General features: G+C 43.4%; 1 protein-coding gene across 3 annotated transcripts in view; it reads right to left on the bottom strand.

Moving 5' to 3' along the window:
• ALS2CL (ALS2 C-terminal like) overlaps positions 1-22,666 on the bottom strand; it is a 131,077-nt gene that overhangs the window by 104,682 nt on the left and 3,729 nt on the right. The window lies entirely within an intron of this gene.

Genomic DNA, 22,666 nt, shown 5'->3' with positions numbered 1-22,666 from the left:
AGAAGACATTTGGCATTACAGGGTCAGCTGATCAACCTGTTCTGTCAAAAGGAACCGTTGGGACTGAAGCGTATACTAGTGCTCTCTCTCTCTCTGAGCTGTGTGAGGCTGTTCTCACAATACTCTGTTGTCTTCATGCAGACACAAATAGCACATTTCTGCCAGGCAGATGGGCACTAGCCTGCCAGACGCCCAGAATTAGCTGCACTGAAACACAATGACAGCCCTTACAAAGGACCTCTGTCTTGTTAATGTCAGAGAAATGTTGTTGTCTTATCAAGGCCTGAACTATTATTCCAATCACAACGCTTTACAATGTGTCACAGAGAATCTGTCTTACTATGGGTAAAAACCAAATAAATATTGCAGAATGTTCCAGCTGCAAACAAATATTTTGTTAAGGAGAGAAGGGAGGACCTAGTCCCAGATTGTGCACCGAGAAGACTGTAAGCCGCCCTGTATTGTAGCTCCTCTGCTCCTGCTGGACTGAGGTACCGTAGTACCAGCCATTCTTATTAAAGTCCCTCAATCTACGCAATTTATCACACACAAAAACGTGCTGTACAAAGCAGCAGTTCAAACAACTCGCTTAAAAGAAAAAAAAAATATATATATATATATATGATTGAAGCTGGGGGTCTCTGGAGCAGAACCCCATTCATTTCAGCTCCGGGAACCCCCTGCTTCCAGAGATACCTCCGTAGGTGGCGCCGGTATCTCGGGCCAGGTTAAATGTCCTGGTAATGCGGGCCAATAGGATGCTGCACCGGTTGATGTCACGGCTTCCTATTGGTCAGTGTGACATTTCAAGCTGCCATTACATGAGCCATATACCTATGGCCCAGCTGGAGCTGCACCCCATACAGAAGTAAGTGTAGCCATGGCTGGGCCAGCTACCTTTCTGCCTTCCCTGTCACGTAAGTTCTAGTACGATCCAGACCGTCACAGGCTATCCTGTGGGATTTTCCCCTCCTCCTACAGCCTCTTTGTGACAGAAGTGGGGATGACATGGAAGTCTGCATGTGTCCAATAAGGATGCAGAACCTGTGCCCTCACCTTCTGCAACGAGGAGAGGTGTCCTAAATTTATAGAGATGAACCCAGCCCTCACAGGGTGGGGTTCAGGCGGTTCCCTCTTCCCCTTCAAGGGATGAGGATGTAAGCCAAGACTCCTCCCAGCTGGGAGGAAGACATGTGCTCAGTCCCTCATGGGCTGGGTGCAACCACTACTCTAGTGAGGCCTCATCATTACCAACAGGCCTGTACCATCCAGGAGCTTGGAAGCTATCCTGACAACTGATTGCAATTGCTGTAAGAACATCATGCAGTGGCTGCAGAATAAAGACCATCCCTTCTTGTATATCTAGCTGAGTCGCAATCTATTGGCTGGATGTATGGGGATAAAAGACTGTCATGGTGGGGATTGCCTTCAGTTCTACCGGAGCCCACTATGGCTGGAGGCGCTGACATTAGAAAAAGAACATCCAGGATCACCGTGAGCCTGTCCTGTTTCCCCATGTCATCGTGAAACCCTCAGCATCTCCTGAGCCAAACTGGTACCGAGCACCACACAGGACTGTAGCCAGGGTAAATCTCCCAGAGGAGGGGGGGAGGGGAAGCAGTGCTACATAAGTATCTCTGGAAGCAGGGGTTCCCCGGGGCTGAAATTAATGGGGTTCAACTCCGCAGACCCCCATCTTCAATCCTATATATTTTTTTAAACACACAAAAAAAATGCAGTGCTTGAACAGCTGCTTTAACACTGTAGGTAATATATTAGTAAGGGCGAGGTAGTCACACTCAAAATTCAAAAGGGTCCTTAGACCATTTATTCAATATATAAAAGACGTATTGAAGCACAACGTGCGTTGGTAAAACCACCTTCCTCCCCCTTCTAACATAATGAATAAATGGTCTGAGGGCCCATTTCAATTTTGAATGTGACTACCTGTTCCTTACTAATATGTTGCTTAAATTGTAATGGTTTGGAACGGGTGAGGACTCAACGCACCTCCCAAAATCAAATCTATCTTCGCCCTACAGCAGGAGTTCAGGGCAAGTATATGTTTTTTCTTTAATACTGTACATTAGGTGCAACAACCGAAAGACACGTAGCGTACAGATGTAGCACGACTTACGGCCTCCGTTGCGCGTGGCTGCGGCACCAGAGCGCGCCAGGGCCGGGGTTGATCGCGGCCAATAAAACAGTAAGCTGCCCGGGCGGATTAACTCAGCGGGGGTCCCTGCTCCTGAATGGGACCACCGCAGTGTTAATCTTACCGGGCCAGCCACGCGCCTGTAAGGGCTGCGCAGAAGAGCCCCAGAGAGAAGCGGTCTTTCTGTGTCTCCCTGAGGGGTTAACCCCTTGATTACATTAGCGGTTAGCCACTAAGGTAATGAATGGGGGTAATGTATGCTTAATGTTTTACCATGTTATTATTTTTATTTTTCTATACTTTACTGAAGCAGGGGGTCTCTGGGGGTGAACCCCATTAATTTCAGCTTTGCGGCCCCCCTGCTTCCGGAGATATACTATCCGTAGGGAGTGCCATTAGCCGCTCCGGCTGAGCCAATAAGGCGTTGCCGAAGGAGCTTTAAACCCCAGCCGGAGCGGCTACCAGCACCCCCTACCGTGGTCCGTATCTCCGGAAGCAGAGGGTTCCCGGAGCTGAAATTAACGGGGTTCACCTCTGGAGACCCCGGGCTTCAATACAGTATAAAACAATTAAAATAATAAAACATCGGATCTATTACAGACTCTCCGGCCCGGGACGATAAACACTGCTTTAATCCTCCAGGGCCTCAAAATGTACTGCTTTTGGGTGCTGCCGACCTCCGCCAGTCGGTCTGCGGCAACGGAGGCAGAAAATCTTACTGCATCTGTACTGTACTTGCTATGTAGGTGCAGTTGGAGGGTATGAGAAGGTTGTGTGTTCTTGTGAGCTGTGTGGCATATAAAACCCTGGGTTTTTTTTAGGAAGGAATACAGCCAAAATACTGCAGATTTTCACCTTCATTTCTAGCTGTTACTGTATCGTTACAGTATTTCTAACCACTTCCCTATCCTTTCTCACCACTTCCCACATGCATCAGTTTCTATGGTTATATGGCCAACAAGAGTGTACCTGACACACAGTGTGTGTGTGTCAGGTCCAGCACATGTTTGCTTTTCTTAGGCTTTGGTCCGGCGGCGCGTGCGGCCGCATGCGCGCTACTCACCATCTGATGGTGTCCTCCCGAGCAGGTCCCGGTCGCTCCTCCCTGCACGGCTCACTACACGCTGTGACGCGTCAGCCGCCAGAGGAGGCAAGAGAATTGTAATCCCAAGCGGCGAAGCGTCACGTGGTGTGGCTGTGAGCCAATGAGGAGAGGAGGAGGGGAGGCTTCGGGGAGGCTTCAGGGACGCGGAGGCTTCGGGGAGGAAAGCAGCTGCAGCACCAAGGGAGCCCCCCGGCTCCCTCCCACAGACTCTCTCCTCACTCTGTCAGCAGATGCACGGGGGTGGGGGGGGGAACCCCTGGCACAGACAGTGTGATGGCCCCGCCCCCGACATCATTGCCGCGCCCATCTGACCCGTTTTGGCCACGCCCCCCGCTCCAGCTCCAGCTCCCGCTCCCTACAGACCGCAAATAGCGGTCAAGTGCCTCTCCACGCGCCGCCTGTCTGCAGTGCGGGCGCGTGGTCTGAGGCAGCGGGGCCTTAGCGACAACTTTCAAGATTTTGTCCTGAATCAAATGTAGAGCAATTACATTTGTACAAGTACATTTAAAGTATAATTGCAGTAATTATAATTGCAGTAACTATGCGTGCTGTAACTATAAGCACAGTAACTATACGCGTAGTAACTATAAGTACAGAAACTATAAGTGCATTAACTATAAGTACAGTAACTATAAGTGCATTAACTATAAGTGCATTAACTATAAGTACAGTAACTATACGTACAGTAAATATAAGTGCAGTAAATATTAGTACAGTAAATATTAGTGCAGTAAATATTAGTGCAGTAACTAAGTGCAGTAACTATAAGTGCAGTAACTATAAGTACAGTAACTATAAGTGCAGTAACTATAAGTATAGTAACTATAAGCGCAGTAACTATAAGCGCAGAAAGTATAAGTGCAGTAACTATAAGTAACTATAACTATATAAGTAACTATAAGAGCAGAAAGTATAAGTACAGTAACTAAGTGCAGTAAGTATAAGTACTGTAAGTATAAGTATAGTAACTATAAGTGCAGTAACTATATGTACAGTAACTATAAGTGCAGTAACTATAAGTACAGAAAGTACTGTATAAGTGCAGTAACTATAAGTGCAGAAAGTATAATTACAGCAACTATAAGTTCAGTATCTATAAGTGCAGTAAGTATAAGTACAGTAACTAAGTGCAGAAGGTATAAGTGCAGTATCTATAAGTGCAATAACTATAAGTGCAGAAAGTATAATTACAGTAACTATAAGTGCAGTAACTACAAGTGCAGTAAGTATAAGTACAGTAACTATAAGTGCAGAAAGTATAAATGCAGTAACTATAAGTACAGAATGTATAAGTACAGTAACTATAAGTGCAGTATGTATAAGGGCAGAAAGTATAATTACAGTAACTATAAGTTCAGTAACTATAAGTGCAGTATCTATAAGTACAGTAACTATAAGTACAGTACAGGCATACCCCGCATTAACGTACGCAATGTATGTAAAGCATGTACGGAGCATGTATGTAAAGCGAAAATGTACTTAAAGTGAAGCATGACCATTTTCCCCACTTATCGATGTATGTACTGTACTGAAATTGTCATTTACATGCATAACTGATGTAAATAACGCATTTGTAACAGGCTCTATAGTCTCCCCGCTTGCGCACAGCTTCGGTACAGGTAGGGAGCTGGTATTGCTGTTCAGGACGTTATGACAGGCGCATGCGTGAGCTGCCGTTTGCCTATTGGGCGATATGTACTTACTCGCGAGTGTACTTAAAGTGAGTGTCCTTAAAGCGGGGTATGCCTGTATATGGCTTGTATAAATGTCAATGTCCACTTCATGTTGCGGAGTGAAGGCGTTTCCGAACCTCCAGCAGTTAGGGGCAGGGCCGGCTGAGAGTTTGGTGGGGCTCTGTGCCGGGGGAGAGTTTGGCGGGGCTCTGTGCCGGGGGAGAGTTTGGCGGGGGCTCTGTGCCGGGGGAGAGTTTGGCAGGGCTCTGTGCCGGGGGAGAGTTTGGCGGGGCTCTGTGCCGGGGGAGAGTTTGGCGGGGCTCTGTGCCGGGGGAGAGTTTGGCGGGGGCTCTGTGCCGGAGGAGAGTTTGGCGGGGGCTCTGTGCCGGAGGAGAGTTTGGCGGGGCTCTGTGCCGGGGGAGAGTTTGGCGGGGCTCTGTGCCGGAGGAGAGTTTGGCGGGGCTCTGTGCCGGAGGAGAGTTTGGCGGGGCTCTGTGCCGGAGGAGAGTTTGGCGGGGCTCTGTGCCGGGGGAGAGTTTGGCGGGGCTCTGTGCCGGAGGAGAGGGCAGGGGGCCTCTTGCCTTCTCTGACATCTCCTCCTGCTCCTCATTCTGCTACATCTTTAGTGTCGCAAGTAGAAGATGCCAAAGATGAGGAGTAGGAAGAGAAACTCGCAGCGAGAGAGAGAAGGAGGCACTTACAGAGGCCCCACACTTTCCCCCGGTGGGAAAGAGCGCGGGGCCGCTGTAAGCGCGGGACTCGTGTGACTGCACCAATCCCGTGTCTGGGCGGGGGCCAGTGACGTCACGGAGCTGGTTCGCCCTCATTGGGCGAACCACTCATGTGACCGGCCCTCTGCTCCCCTCAGCGCACAAACTAAAAAAAAATGAAGTACCACACCTCCGCACGCCTGCCGAAGCGTGCGCGAGCCCCTGCTAAAGCCGCTCTCATTGCGGCTGCAGAGGCTCACTGACACGCGTGAGCGCGACTAAGCACTGACCATGCCCGCAGCCTTAGTCTTGATACATCTGTAGTATGCTTTTATTTTGCCCCACGTGTGACAGTGAGGGAAGTGGACACATGACACAAGCGGAGGAATGAGTCACTAATGCGCACATTATAATGGGATGTATCAATTACTGTGACTTGCCATAATTATTCCCCCACTTTGCATGTTGGGGCGTAGCAGTATTGAGCCTTTGAGTGTCCAAAGACGCAGTCACTACATCATGGGGACTGGCACCCCCGGGACCCCCATGACGCAGTGACTACGTCATGCTCAAAGGGCCTGTTTTTTCCGGGTTGGATTGTGGCCTGCGTTCCCCTGGAGAGCAGAGCACCGTCTAACCAGTGACGAAACTGGGCGCCGCAGTCAGGTGACTGCTATTCAAAGCGGGAACATATGGGTATTAACCCTTGGAGTACCGAGTCTCCAAACCACAGAAAGGTACAGAATCTGCAATCTTCCAATATATTTTGGAGCTGACACCACAAAAATAATAACTTCTGTAATATTGATGGAGGAAAAGCAATGATGATACAGGCAGTGGGCTGGTCAATCCTTAGAGATACAGCGGAGCCTCTTCAAAGAAAAGACCCCGAGGTAAATCAAAAACCGGTGCCGTTTAGCCTCAAAGCTGCCTGATAGAATTATGGCTTTAAATGTATAGTTCGTTACTCACGATACCCGGTCTGCAAGCTGCTCAGAATGCTCCGGTGGCCATCTTGCTTCCTCGTGGTGTCGGCGTGCTCCTATCCGGAAGTGACGTAAGTAGGGAGGGGATTGGTAACCGTGGTCACAGCACTCCACACAACCAACGCTTGAAAAAGTAAAAAACTTTATTTAAATGCTACAGTGAGCATACAAGCACCACTCTGACGCGTTTCGTCTATAGAAAGACTTTTTCAAAGAGTGAATATCCCCACGAATACCGGAACTTATATAGGAAATGACGCTTGTCAAAGGTACCTCCCTAATTGGCAAGGACCTCCCATTAAACTAATAATATTAAAGTCAAAACGTCATTCCCTTAAAGAAACCAGGTACTTACACCCCACATATACTGTTAAAAAAAATGCATTAATCACACAGATTACATAAACTAGGATTAAAAACAAAGAATTTAGTAATGCTCACTGATATACATAATCAAATAATACATGAACAACTTAGAAACAGACTTATTATTACTTACAGAAAAAGAGAATGATGTGGATCCACTATCTCTGATTACCAATTGAATATTATCATATAATTGTACCATATGTACCATATATTATTGCACATACGTGCCAAGATTATAAAGTCTATAGTGTAGTATCCTATCAAATGTAATATAGCGGATACAATATATGCAAATAGAAATCCATGCAAACATTAATAGTCAGATGGTAATACATAATTATGACTATAATGACAGAATACACCCCGACACTCCCCCTCCGCTCAGACAGCCAGGAAGTGTTTAAGTTCCCACTCCTGGTTGATACCGAGCGGGTGAAGAGTGCGTAAGGTGTATATCCAATACATTTCACGCCGATTAAGCGTGCCTTCCCTATCTCCTCCCCGTATGCCTTGGGAGATATGTTCAAGGGCCATGAATGAAAAATTTGCAATACCACCCCTACTACATCTCGTGAAGTGTCGGGGTACAGGATGTGTATCATCTTTCTTTTTTATAAAACGGACGTGTTCAGCGATACGGGTCTTCAAGGTTCTTTTTGTGCGGCCCACATACCGCATAGAGCACCCGCACTGTAACAAGTAAATAGTAAAGGTAGTATTGCAATTCAAAAATGCTTTTATAACATGACTCTTTTTGTCATCCTCATATTTTATAACCTTGGTATTGCATGCATACTTGCACATCGAGCAATTTCCACATGAGTAAAAACCTTTGGGTATCCCCCGTATATTTGTATACTCAGGTGTTGTGTGAAATAAACTGGGAGACAGATGTGACCCTAATGTCTGAGCCTTCCGATATGTAAACCTAGGGCCATTCTTTACAAATTGAGTTAAATCCTTATCCAAGGCTAATGTAGCCCAATGTTTGTTAATTATATTGCGTATATTTTGCGCCTGGCGGCTATATGTGCTAATGAATAATGGGCATTCGTCGCCATATGTTAAAGATACATTATTTCTATTTTTCTTTTTCTTCACAGAGAATACTGACTTGTCCATAGATTCAGCTGATTCAAACGCATCTTGGATATTTTTTTGTGTATACCCTCTTGCCAGGAATCTATTTGTTAATTCTTTTGACTGTGCAATAAAGCTATCATCATTCGTGCACAATCTGCGTAATCTTACAAATTGTGCCTTGGGGATACTCTTAACTAATGACCATGGGTGGCAGCTCTTAGCAGAGAGTAGTGTGTTTCTGGAATTTGGTTTACGAAATATTTGTGATTGGATTGTCATGTCATGATCGATGTAGAGGAGGAGATCTAGAAAACTTATACAATTTATATTGTGTTCATAAGTAAATCTAATGTTTAAGTCGTTAGTATTGAGTGTATTAACAAAGAATTTTAATGATGATTCATCGCCGTCCCATATCATTATGAGATCGTCGATGTACCGTTTAAAGAATACAATATTAGAACGATAAGTGTTATTACTGTGATAAATAAACTGTGCTTCCCAAAAACCCATAAACAAATTAGCGTATGAAGGTGCAAAACTCGTGCCCATTGCAGTGCCTAATAATTGTAAATAAAAACGTGAATCAAATAAGAAATAATTGTGAGTGAGTAAAAAAGTGATAGATTCTATTAAGAAAGTGCAAAGTGAAGTGGATAACTGTGAAGTATTAAGAAAGTGATTAACCGCTGATAAATCGTGTTGGTGCTGTATAATAGAATATAAAGAAACAACATCGCCCGATAGTGGCTAGTATTGGATCTTTGGGAGATGGGTTATCGCGGTATGTGGACAGCTACCTTCAACCATTGGTATTCAAACTACCTTCATTTGTTAAGGATTCAGCAGATGTCATGATCGATCTAGGAGACGTGGTCTGGAAGTCACATTATAGATGGGTTACATTGGATGTTGTTTCTTTATATTCTATTATACAGCACCAACACGGTTTATCAGCGGTTAATCACTTTCTTAATACTTCACAGTTATCCACTTCACTTTGCACTTTCTTAATAGAATCTATCACTTTTTTACTCACTCACAATTATTTCTTATTTGATTCACGTTTTTATTTACAATTATTAGGCACTGCAATGGGCACGAGTTTTGCACCTTCATACGCTAATTTGTTTATGGGTTTTTGGGAAGCACAGTTTATTTATCACAGTAATAACACTTATCGTTCTAATATTGTATTCTTTAAACGGTACATCGACGATCTCATAATGATATGGGACGGCGATGAATCATCATTAAAATTCTTTGTTAATACACTCAATACTAACGACTTAAACATTAGATTTACTTATGAACACAATATAAATTGTATAAGTTTTCTAGATCTCCTCCTCTACATCGATCATGACATGACAATCCAATCACAAATATTTCGTAAACCAAATTCCAGAAACACACTACTCTCTGCTAAGAGCTGCCACCCATGGTCATTAGTTAAGAGTATCCCCAAGGCACAATTTGTAAGATTACGCAGATTGTGCACGAATGATGATAGCTTTATTGCACAGTCAAAAGAATTAACAAATAGATTCCTGGCAAGAGGGTATACACAAAAAAATATCCAAGATGCGTTTGAATCAGCTGAATCTATGGACAAGTCAGTATTCTCTGTGAAGAAAAAGAAAAATAGAAATAATGTATCTTTAACATATGGCGACGAATGCCCATTATTCATTAGCACATATAGCCGCCAGGCGCAAAATATACGCAATATAATTAACAAACATTGGGCTACATTAGCCTTGGATAAGGATTTAACTCAATTTGTAAAGAATGGCCCTAGGTTTACATATCGGAAGGCTCAGACATTAGGGTCACATCTGTCTCCCAGTTTATTTCACACAACACCTGAGTATACAAATATACGGGGGCTACCCAAAGGTTTTTACTCATGTGGAAATTGCTCGATGTGCAAGTATGCATGCAATACCAAGGTTATAAAATATGAGGATGACAAAAAGAGTCATGTTATAAAAGCATTTTTGAATTGCAATACTACCTTTACTATTTACTTGTTACAGTGCGGGTGCTCTATGCGGTATGTGGGCCGCACAAAAAGAACCTTGAAGACCCGTATCGCTGAACACGTCCGTTTTATAAAAAAGAAAGATGATACACATCCTGTACCCCGACACTTCACGAGATGTAGTAGGGGTGGTATTGCAAATTTTTCATTCATGGCCCTTGAACATATCTCCCAAGGCATACGGGGAGGAGATAGGGAAGGCACGCTTAATCGGCGTGAAATGTATTGGATATACACCTTACGCACTCTTCACCCGCTCGGTATCAACCAGGAGTGGGAACTTAAACACTTCCTGGCTGTCTGAGCGGAGGGGGAGTGTCGGGGTGTATTCTGTCATTATAGTCATAATTATGTATTACCATCTGACTATTAATGTTTGCATGGATTTCTATTTGCATATATTGTATCCGCTATATTACATTTGATAGGATACTACACTATAGACTTTATAATCTTGGCACGTATGTGCAATAATATATGGTACATATGGTACAATTATATGATAATATTCAATTGGTAATCAGAGATAGTGGATCCACATCATTCTCTTTTTCTGTAAGTAATAATAAGTCTGTTTCTAAGTTGTTCATGTATTATTTGATTATGTATATCAGTGAGCATTACTAAATTCTTTGTTTTTAATCCTAGTTTATGTAATCTGTGTGATTAATGCATTTTTTTTAACAGTATATGTGAGGTGTAAGTACCTGGTTTCTTTAAGGGAATGACGTTTTGACTTTAATATTATTAGTTTAATGGGAGGTCCTTGCCAATTAGGGAGGTACCTTTGACAAGCGTCATTTCCTATATAAGTTCCGGTATTCGTGGGGATATTCACTCTTTGAAAAAGTTTTTCTATAGACGAAACGCGTCAGAGTGGTGCTTGTATGCTCACTGTAGCATTAAAATAAAGTTTTTTACTTTTTCAAGCGTTGGTTGTGTGGTGTGCTGTGACCACGGTTACCAATCCCCTCCCTGCTATTCAAAGCGGTCACATGACCGCACTCTGCCGGAGAGGCCGTGGCACTCCGGCACCACGACCCCTCCGGCACTCACAGGGTTGAACTAGAAAACATTAGCCACAGATATTAAAGGGCAGAAGTAATCAAGCCATAAGGAAGGGAGGTGAGTGTCTATGGCAGGGTTCTCAACTCCAGTCCTCAAGCCTCCCAACCTCCCCCCCGTCCCCTCTAACAGATCAGGTTTTCAGGATATCCCTGTCTCAGCACAGGTTCAATCAGTCCCTGCTTCTGCACAAGTGGCTCAATCAGAGGCTCAGTCGATGACTGAGCCTCTGATTGAGCCACTTGTGCAGAAGCAGGGACTGATTGAACCTGATCTGTCATCGACTGAGCCTCTGATTGAGCCCTCTGTGCTGAAGCAGGGATATCCTGAAAAGCTGACCTGCTGGGGCGGCTTGAGGACTGGAGTTGAGCCTCCCCTTGTCTCGGGGTCGGGTAGAGGGCCTGGGAGGTTTACACCACATCATCTTTTTCGATGCATGCAAACCACAGAGGTTAAAATAAAACTGACTCCGTTTCCTATTTCTCCATGTAGCCATGAAAACTCCCTCAGCTGCTTGCAAGCTTATTGCAACATACTTACGCAGCAAAGATACATTGATACATTGTTGCTATAACTGTTACTGTATGTCAATGAAATGCTATTTTTAGCTTTCTCTCTTGACCTGTTCAGCGGGACAAGCTATTTTTAGGATGGATAGAAGAAACATCAGGCACGAGCGGTTCATTGGAAAGAAAAAGGGACGAGCACCCCCCAAATGACCTCTTTCTTTGAGCGCAGAATGTACAGCAAGTGATGATAAAAAGGGGTAAGAGATGATATAAGTTGATTTAGTTCATCCAATCAGATTAATTGGCCTCTAACCCGCACATACCAGTGACTAAAGTATAATAGTATTATATGCATAACGCCCAAGCTTCCTACTGAGTAATGCATGCTCATACTTGTTCAAGTTATGTTTACTTTAGTAACATATCTGGTATAAATATTATACCTGCAGCTTGGCATCCTACGGCATTGCAATCTTGTGATAACCTGCCAGTTTATACCAGGTACAGCAAAGGCAAGATGTGGGAATGTATCTACACACCACCTCCTAAGAGTCGCCCCAACCCGCCTACATTCTTCTCTTTGTCGTACAATAGTTAAACTGCAGGCGAGGTTTCCGGGCAATGCAATAGAGGTGAGATACTCTGCGTGCTCAATCGCATGTCATCAATTCTTTAACGTATTGTTTTGAACTTTCATTTTCCATCCTAATCACATCGTTCCCCAAAAATCTCCCCAGTCGTTTTCTGTTTCTTGTTCTGGAGACACTGAATAATACCCAATGAATGTCCCAAGAAGTGCCCTGGAACTACAACCGAGATATTGCAGGAGAAGCACAAGAATTTGTAGGTGTGGGGACATGAATAATTAACTCTACGTAACTCTACGTGATCTATTTAGTGATATTATTACAATTTCAATATGTGTGAAGATTCACACTTATAAAAAAAATATTCCATTGGTTATATACAGATGCAGTCACCAGTATTAGAACTCTTGCCTGGGAAATTCTGGGGTAGTCTCACAGTAAAGGCCTTAACATTTCTGTGAGATTCTTAATGGCCCATCGGATTAACACAGCATTCAGTTTGAATGGAACTGCAGGGACCCCAGACTGTGTTAATCCGATGGGCCATTAAGAATCTCACAGAAATGTTGAGGCAATGTACTGTGAGACTGCCCCAGAATCTCCCAGAATTTCCTAGGTACGTTTTCTAATACTGGTGGCTGCATCTGTACCTCTCTATTTTTCTGAGATCTTCCTTCTCTGCCATTACTCTTTTTCTATATCTAGTAATGTCTTGTCATTATGAAACACATTTTTCTCTTTCTTTTGGACCCAGATGCAATATGCGGTGAAGCCTTCTTCTCCTTGCTTGGGAAGATTGATGTCCCATTTAAATGAATGTCTCCACCGCATACTGAATAGATCTTGAGCCTATCAGAATATTTTTCATAAAGCAGATGCTTTCTTCTCTGTTGAATCAGTACGTGTTAACTTATTAATAATCAGATATTAATAATAAAATAATTTTAATAATAACAGTGCTCACGTGGCATGGTCTTGCACCCTTTCACTTGGCATTGGTGGGTGGGATGATTTGTACTTTGCTAAATAAAGTTGTTATACTTCGAGGTAGCTATAAATTGGGAGCACATTGTGTTCTGCAGTAATGTCTGATAACAAATATCTTATCTTAACAAATTCAGCAACATAGTTGTCTGTGTATCAAATATGAAACGTTTCACTAGATTACAATGTTGTGGGGATCTGACACATCAAGACATAAGCAAGACATTTACTGCAAATTATGTGTCAAATGTAATCATTGACTTAGCTGTACAGGCCGACCCCGGTTTAAGGACACTCACTTTAAGTACACTCGCGAGTAAGTACATATCGCCCAATGGGCAAACAGCAGCTGGCGCATGCGCCTGTCAGCACGTCCTGAACAGTAATACCGACTCCCTACCTGTACCCAAGCTGTGCGCAAGCGGGGAGACTATAGATCCTGTTACAAATGCGTTATTTGCATCAGTTATGCACGTATATAATGATTGCAGTACAGTACATGCATCGATAAGTGGGAAAAAGGGAGTGCTTCACTTTAACTACATTTTCGCTTTACATACATGCTGCGGACCCATTGCGTACGTTAATGCGGGGTATGCCTGTATTAACTAGCCCAGTGTTATACAACCAGGGTTTCTAGGAAGCCGTGGGTTCCCCAGGCCTCCCTGCAATTTTCTAGTCATTTGAAAATTGTATCAAATACAGAAGGATTTACAATGCATTTGATCACCGTGTTGATATTACACATGGTTGGGGATCCTTACAATGCATCTGATCACAGTGTTGATATTACACATGGTTGGGGATCCTTACAATGCATCTGATCACAGTGTTGATATTACACATGGTTGGGGATCCTTACAATGCATCTGATCACAGTGTTGATATTACACATGGTTGGGGATCCTTACAATGCATCTGATCACCGTGTTGATATTACACATGGTTGGGGATCCTTACAATGCATCTGATCACAGTGTTGATATTACACATGGTTGGGGATCCTTACAATGCACCTGATCACAGTGTTGATATTACACATGGTTGGGGATCCTTACAATGCATCTGATCACAGTGTTGATATTACACATGGTTGGGGATCCTTACAATGCATCTGATCACAGTGTTGATATTACACATGGTTGGGGATCCTTACAATGCATCTGATCACAGTGTTGATATTACACATGGTTGGGGATCCTTACAATGCATCTGATCACAGTGTTGATATTACACATGGTTGGGGAGCCTTACAATGCATCTGATCACAGTGTTGATATTACACATGGTTGGGGATCCTTACAATGCATCTGATCACAGTGTTGATATTACACATGGTTAGGGATCCTTACAATGCATCTGATCACAGTGTTGATATTACACATGGTTGGGGATCCTTACAATGCACCTGATCACAGTGTTGATATTATACATGGTTGGGGATCCTTACAATGCATCTGATCACAGTGTTGATATTACACATGGTTGGGGATCCTTACAATGCATCTGATCACAGTGTTGATATTACACATGGTTGGGGATCCTTACAATGCACCTGATCACAGTGTTGATATTACACATGGTTGGGGATCCTTACAATGCATCTGATCACAGTGTTGATATTACACATGGTTGGGGATCCTTACAATGCATCTGATCACAGTGTTGATATTACACGTGGTTGGGGATCCTTACAATGCATCTGATCACAGTGTTGATATTACACATGGTTGGGGATCCTTACAATGCATCTGATCACAGTGTTGATATTACACATGGTTGGGGATCCTTACAATGCATCTGATCACAGTGTTGATATTATACGTGGTTGGGGATCCTTACAATGCATCTGATCACAGTGTTGATATTACACATGGTTGGGGATCCTTACAATGCATCTGATCACAGTGTTGATATTACACATGGTTGGGGATCCTTACAATGCATCTGATCACAGTGTTGATATTACACATGGTTGGGGATCCTTACAATGCACCTGATCACAGTGTTGATATTATACATGGTTGGGGATCCTTACAATGCACCTGATCACAGTGTTGATATTATACATGGTTGGGGATCCTTACAATGCACCTGATCACAGTGTTGATATTACACATGGTTGGGGATCCTTACAATGCACCTGATCACCGTGTTGATATTATACATGGTTGGGGATCCTTACAATGCATCTGATCACAGTGTTGATATTACACATGGTTGGGGATCCTTACAATGCATCTGATCACAGTGTTGATATTACACATGGTTGGGGATCCTTACAATGCATCTGATAACAGTGTTGATATTACACATGGTTGTGGATCCTTACATTGCATCTGATCACAGTGTTGATATTACACATGGTTGGGGATCCTTACAATGCATCTGATCACAGTGTTGATATTACACATGGTTGGGGATCCTTACAATGCATCTGATCACAGTGTTGATATTACACATGGTTGTGGATCCTTACATTGCATCTGATCACAGTGTTGATATTACACATGGTTGGGGATCCTTACAATGCATCTGATCACAGTGTTGATATTACACATGGTTGGGGATCCTTACAATGCATCTGATCACAGTGTTGATATTACACATGGTTGGGGATCCATACAATGCATCTGATCACAGTGTTGATATTACACATGGTTGGGGATCCTTACAATGCACCTGATCACAGTGTTGATATTACACATGGTTGGGGATCCTTACAATGCATCTGATCACAGTGTTGATATTATACATGGTTGGGGATCCTTACAATGCATCTGATCACAGTGTTGATATTACACATGGTTGTGGATCCTTACAATGCATCTGATCACAGTGTTGATATTACACATGGTTGGGGATCCTTACAATGCATCTGATCACAGTGTTGATATTACACATGGTTGGGGATCCTTACAATGCATCTGATAACAGTGTTGATATTACACATGGTTGTGGATCCTTACATTGCATCTGATCACAGTGTTGATATTACACATGGTTGGGGATCCTTACAATGCATCTGATCACAGTGTTGATATTACACATGGTTGGGGATCCATACAATGCATCTGATCACAGTGTTGATATTACACATGGTTGTGGATCCTTACATTGCATCTGATCACAGTGTTGATATTACACGTGGTTGTGGATCCTTACAATGCACCTGATCACAGTGTTGATATTACACATGGTTGGGGATCCTTACAATGCATCTGATCACAGTGTTGATATTATACATGGTTGGGGATCCTTACAATGCATCTGATCACAGTGTTGATATTACACATGGTTGGGGATCCATACAATGCATCTGATCACAGTGTTGATATTACACATGGTTGTGGATCCTTACATTGCATCTGATCACAGTGTTGATATTATACATGGTTGGGGATCCTTACAATGCATCTGATCACAGTGTTGATATTACACATGGTTGGGGATCCTTACAATGCACCTGATCACAGTGTTGATATTATACATGGTTGGGGATCCTTACAATGCACCTGATCACAGTGTTGATATTATACATGGTTGGGGATCCTTACAATGCACCTGATCACAGTGTTGATATTACACATGGTTGGGGATCCTTACAATGCACCTGATCACAGTGTTGATATTATACATGGTTGGGGATCCTTACAATGCATCTGATCACAGTGTTGATATTACACATGGTTGGGGATCCTTACAATGCATCTGATAACAGTGTTGATATTACACATGGTTGGGGATCCTTACAATGCATCTGATCACAGTGTTGATATTACACATGGTTGGGGATCCTTACAATGCATCTGATCACAGTGTTGATATTACACATGGTTGGGGATCCTTACAATGCATCTGATCACAGTGTTGATATTACACATGGTTGGGGATCCTTACAATGCATCTGATCACAGTGTTGATATTACACATGGTTGGGGATCCTTACAATGCACCTGATCACAGTGTTGATATTACACATGGTTGGGGATCCTTACAATGCACCTGATCACAGTGTTGATATTATACATGGTTGGGGATCCTTACAATGCACCTGATCACAGTGTTGATATTACACATGGTTGGGGATCCTTACAATGCACCTGATCACAGTGTTGATATTATACATGGTTGGGGATCCTTACAATGCATCTGATCACAGTGTTGATATTACACATGGTTGGGGATCCTTACAATGCATCTGATCACAGTGTTGATATTACACATGGTTGGGGAGCCTTACAATGCATCTGATAACAGTGTTGATATTACACATGGTTGGGGATCCTTACAATGCACCTGATCACAGTGTTGATATTACACATGGTTGGGGATCCTTACAATGCATCTGATAACAGTGTTGATATTACACATGGTTGGGGATCCTTACAATGCATCTGATCACAGTGTTGATATTACACATGGTTGGGTATCCTTACAATGCATCTGATCACAGAGTTGATATTATACATGGTTGGGGATCCTTACAATGCACCTGATCACAGTGTTGATATTATACATGGTTGGGGATCCTTACAATGCACCTGATCACAGTGTTGATATTACACATGGTTGGGGATCCTTACAATGCACCTGATCACAGTGTTGATATTATACATGGTTGGGGATCCTTACAATGCACCTGATCACAGTGTTGATATTACACATGGTTGGGGATCCTTACAATGCATCTGATCACAGTGTTGATATTACACATGGTTGGGGATCCTTACAATGCACCTGATCACAGTGTTGATATTATACATGGTTGGGGATCCTTACAATGCATCTGATCACAGTGTTGATATTACACATGGTTGGGGATCCTTACAATGCATCTGATAACAGTGTTGATATTACACATGGTTGTGGATCCTTACATTGCATCTGATCACAGTGTTGATATTACACATGGTTGGGGATCCTTACAATGCATCTGATCACAGTGTTGATATTACACATGGTTGGGGATCCATACAATGCATCTGATCACAGTGTTGATATTACACATGGTTGTGGATCCTTACATTGCATCTGATCACAGTGTTGATATTACACGTGGTTGTGGATCCTTACAATGCACCTGATCACAGTGTTGATATTATACGTGGTTGTGGATCCTTACAATGCATCTGATCACAGTGTTGATATTACACATGGTTGGGGATCCTTACAATGCACCTGATCACAGTGTTGATATTACACATGGTTGGGGATCCTTACAATGCATCTGATCACAGTGTTGATATTACACATGGTTGGGGATCCTTACAATGCACCTGATCACAGTGTTGATATTACACATGGTTGGGGATCCTTACAATGCACCTGATCACAGTGTTGATATTACACATGGTTGGGGATCCTTACAATGCATCTGATCACAGTGTTGATATTACACATGGTTGTGGATCCTTACAATGCATCTGATCACAGTGTTGATATTACACATGGTTGTGGATCCTTACAATGCACCTGATCACAGTGTTGATATTATACATGGTTGGGGATCCTTACAATGCATCTGATCACAGTGTTGATATTACACATGGTTGGGGATCCTTACAATGCATCTGATCACAGTGTTGATATTACACATGGTTGGGGATCCTTACAATGCACCTGATCACAGTGTTGATATTACACATGGTTGGGGATCCTTACAATGCATCTGATCACAGTGTTGATATTACACATGGTTGTGGATCCTTACAATGCATCTGATCACAGTGTTGATATTACACATGGTTGGGGATCCTTACAATGCACCTGATCACAGTGTTGATATTACACATGGTTGGGGATCCTTACAATGCATCTGATCACAGTGTTGATATTACACATGGTTGTGGATCCTTACAATGCACCTGATCACAGTGTTGATATTATACATGGTTGGGGATCCTTACAATGCATCTGATCACAGTGTTGATATTATACATGGTTGGGGATCCTTACAATGCATCTGATCACAGTGTTGATATTACACATGGTTGGGGATCCTTACAATGCACCTGATCACAGTGTTGATATTACACATGGTTGGGGATCCTTACAATGCACCTGATCACAGTGTTGATATTACACATGGTTGTGGATCCTTACAATGCATCTGATCACAGTGTTGATATTACACGTGGTTGGGGATCCTTACAATGCATCTGATCACAGTGTTGATATTACACGTGGTTGGGGATCCTTACAATGCATCTGATCACAGTGTTGATATTACACATGGTTGGGGATCCTTACAATGCACCTGATCACAGTGTTGATATTACACATGGTTGGGGATCCTTACAATGCACCTGATCACAGTGTTGATATTACACATGGTTGGGGATCCTTACAATGCATCTGATCACAGAGTTGATATTACACATGGTTGGGGATCCTTACAATGCATCTGATCACAGAGTTGATATTACACATGGTTGGGGATCCTTACAATGCATCTGATCACAGTGTTGATATTACACATGGTTAGGGATCCTTACAATGCATCTGATCACAGTGTTGATATTACACATGGTTGGGGATCCATACAATGCATCTGATCACAGTGTTGATATTACACATGGTTGGGGATCCTTACAATGCATCTGATCACAGAGTTGATATTACACATGGTTGGGGATCCTTACAATGCACCTGATCACAGTGTTGATATTACACGTGGTTGGGGATCCTTACAATGCATCTGATCACAGTGTTGATATTACACATGGTTGGGGATCCTTACAATGCACCTGATCACAGTGTTGATATTACACATGGTTGGGGATCCTTACAATGCATCTGATCACAGTGTTGATATTACACATGGTTGGGGATCCTTACAATGCATCTGATCACAGTGTTGATATTACACATGGTTGGGGATCCTTACAATGCACCTGATCACAGTGTTGATATTACACATGGTTGGGGATCCTTACAATGCATCTGATCAGTGTTGATATTACACATGGTTGGGGATCCTTACAATGCATCTGATCACAGTGTTGATATTACACATGGTTGGGGATCCTTACAATGCACCTGATCACAGTGTTGATATTACACATGGTTGGGGATCCTTACAATGCACCTGATCACAGTGTTGATATTACACATGGTTGGGGATCCTTACAATGCATCTGATCACAGAGTTGATATTACACATGGTTGGGGATCCTTACAATGCATCTGATCACAGTGTTGATATTACACATGGTTGGGGATCCTTACAATGCATCTGATCACAGTGTTGATATTACACATGGTTGGGGATCCTTACAATGCATCTGATCACAGAGTTGATATTACACATGGTTGGGGATCCTTACAATGCATCTGATCACAGTGTTGATATTACACATGGTTGGGGATCCTTACAATGCATCTGATCACAGTGTTGATATTACACATGGTTGGGGATCCTTACAATGCATCTGATCACAGAGTTGATATTACACATGGTTGGGGATCCTTACAATGCATCTGATCACAGTGTTGATATTACACATGGTTGGGGATCCTTACAATGCATCTGATCAGTGTTGAAATTACACATGGTTGGGGATCCTTACAATGCATCTGATCACAGAGTTGCTATTGGTTCCTTAACCAAAAAAAAGATTGAAAACCACTGAACTAGCCATAAAGCGCCTTATGTCCTTTTCAGATGCATATGTCAGGTGTCTTATAGGCTGGCATATAGCAGCGGTGCACAAACTACCTGCGAGGCGGCCCCCCCCCCCCCTGCCTGCTCTCCCCCTGTGTCGCACCCCCCCCCCCTTACCTTTAATGCGGGGTCATGTGACGTCACCTCATGTGACCCCGCGGTTTCATGTGACGCCTGTGCAATCGCCGTGCCCCCCCCCCCAAAAAAAGTCTCATGCCCCCCAGTTTGCACACCCCTGGCATATAGCCCATAGCCTCTGTGATCAGTCGCCCCTACAGCACAGAGAATCTTTTAACGTTCCAATCTATTTATATCTGGAGCTTTGCCCATAAAGGATATTTCTATGTTTGCACTGTGGAGGTTTAACACGTCCATGTAAATATTGACACCCGTGGTGTGCAGCGCGTTATTAGACTATTTCTCCAGGAAGCAGGTCTGAGTGGAACGACATATTCAGCCGGTCATCTCAGACACATTTGTGATCCAGGCTCGCTGCCTTCGTGTTTGCATTTCTTTTAATACAGATAGCAGTTACGATAGGCACCAACCCAAACTCTCACATGGGCACAGCCGGAATATTGTTGGAGTTCAATATATAAATGACTATTAATTTAAAATAAAAAGTATACAGAGTGAATGTCGAGTTACACCAACAATGTTTAATTTATGTCGCTCGTTCAAAGTTCTCACAGCTGGAGTGCAGGGGCGGTCAACAGCGGTCCTCTAGGGTCACCAACATTTCAGGTTTTAAGGATAGACCTGCTTCAGCACAGGTGGCTCAATCAGTGCCTCAGCCATTGTTGGTGGCCCTTGAGGACTGGAGTTGGCCACACCTGCTGTAATCGTTGTTGTAAAGTGTACATTCATTGGAGTGTGATTCCTTTTAAAGGGACCGACCTGAGATATCTTCAGAGATGACATTATACCGCAGCTTCTGAAACCTGGCAGATCTCTTCTTCAGCAGGGGAGCGACTTCTTCGTGTACAGATGTAGTAAGACTTTGGCTGAGCTCATGGTGGGGGAGACCGCGCTGAGGCGTCCGCATGGGGCGTGATCAGATTGCCTTAAGGTATTGATCGCGCCCACAGACGGTGCGGGGGCGCCCGAGGGTGGAGGCAGGAGGGGGCGCGCGTTGTGCAAGAAACCAGTTGAAACTGATTTCTTGGCGCGACACGCAGGTCAGGTGAGCGGTTCGACGAGAGAGAGAGGATTATCCAGACCCAGACCCTGACCCTGACCCTGACTCTGACCCTGACCCTGACACTGACCCTGACTAAGGACTTTACGGTTGGATTTTGTTTCTATTGAGCATTTCATTCTCTTACTAGGATCTGGACTCAGTGAGCTTTGTTCTGATTACAGTTTATGCCTTTTGTGTTTGGTTTTGTTCTTTACAGTGGGGCTACAAGGGTTTAGGGAAGTTCCTTTTGTCCCTTTGGACTTGAGAGAACGGGCCTGAGGAAGTGAGTTACAGAGGCTTTGCGCTGAAGAGCGCGGGGCCTCTGCAATCGCAGTGCCCCCCCCGAAACGTTGCCCCTCTGGTTACCCACCCACTACATACACCCCCCCCCTTTTTTGTTGTTGTCCCCTCCTCCTCTCCCATTGTGGTATCCCCTCCCTTGTGTATTTGACCCCCCCTTCACTACCCCTAGGGTCCATGTTTGTGTATTCCTTGCAGATGTGACATTATTCCAGGTTTTCTGTTTATCTTGCTGTGTTCATTAAATTCG

Source organism: Ascaphus truei, chromosome 2 (genome assembly GCF_040206685.1).
Source record: "Ascaphus truei isolate aAscTru1 chromosome 2, aAscTru1.hap1, whole genome shotgun sequence".
Lineage (NCBI taxonomy): Eukaryota > Metazoa > Chordata > Amphibia > Anura > Ascaphidae > Ascaphus > Ascaphus truei.
The sequence above is the reverse complement of the archived record's forward strand: the minus strand, read 5'-3'. Positions and strand labels throughout refer to the sequence as shown.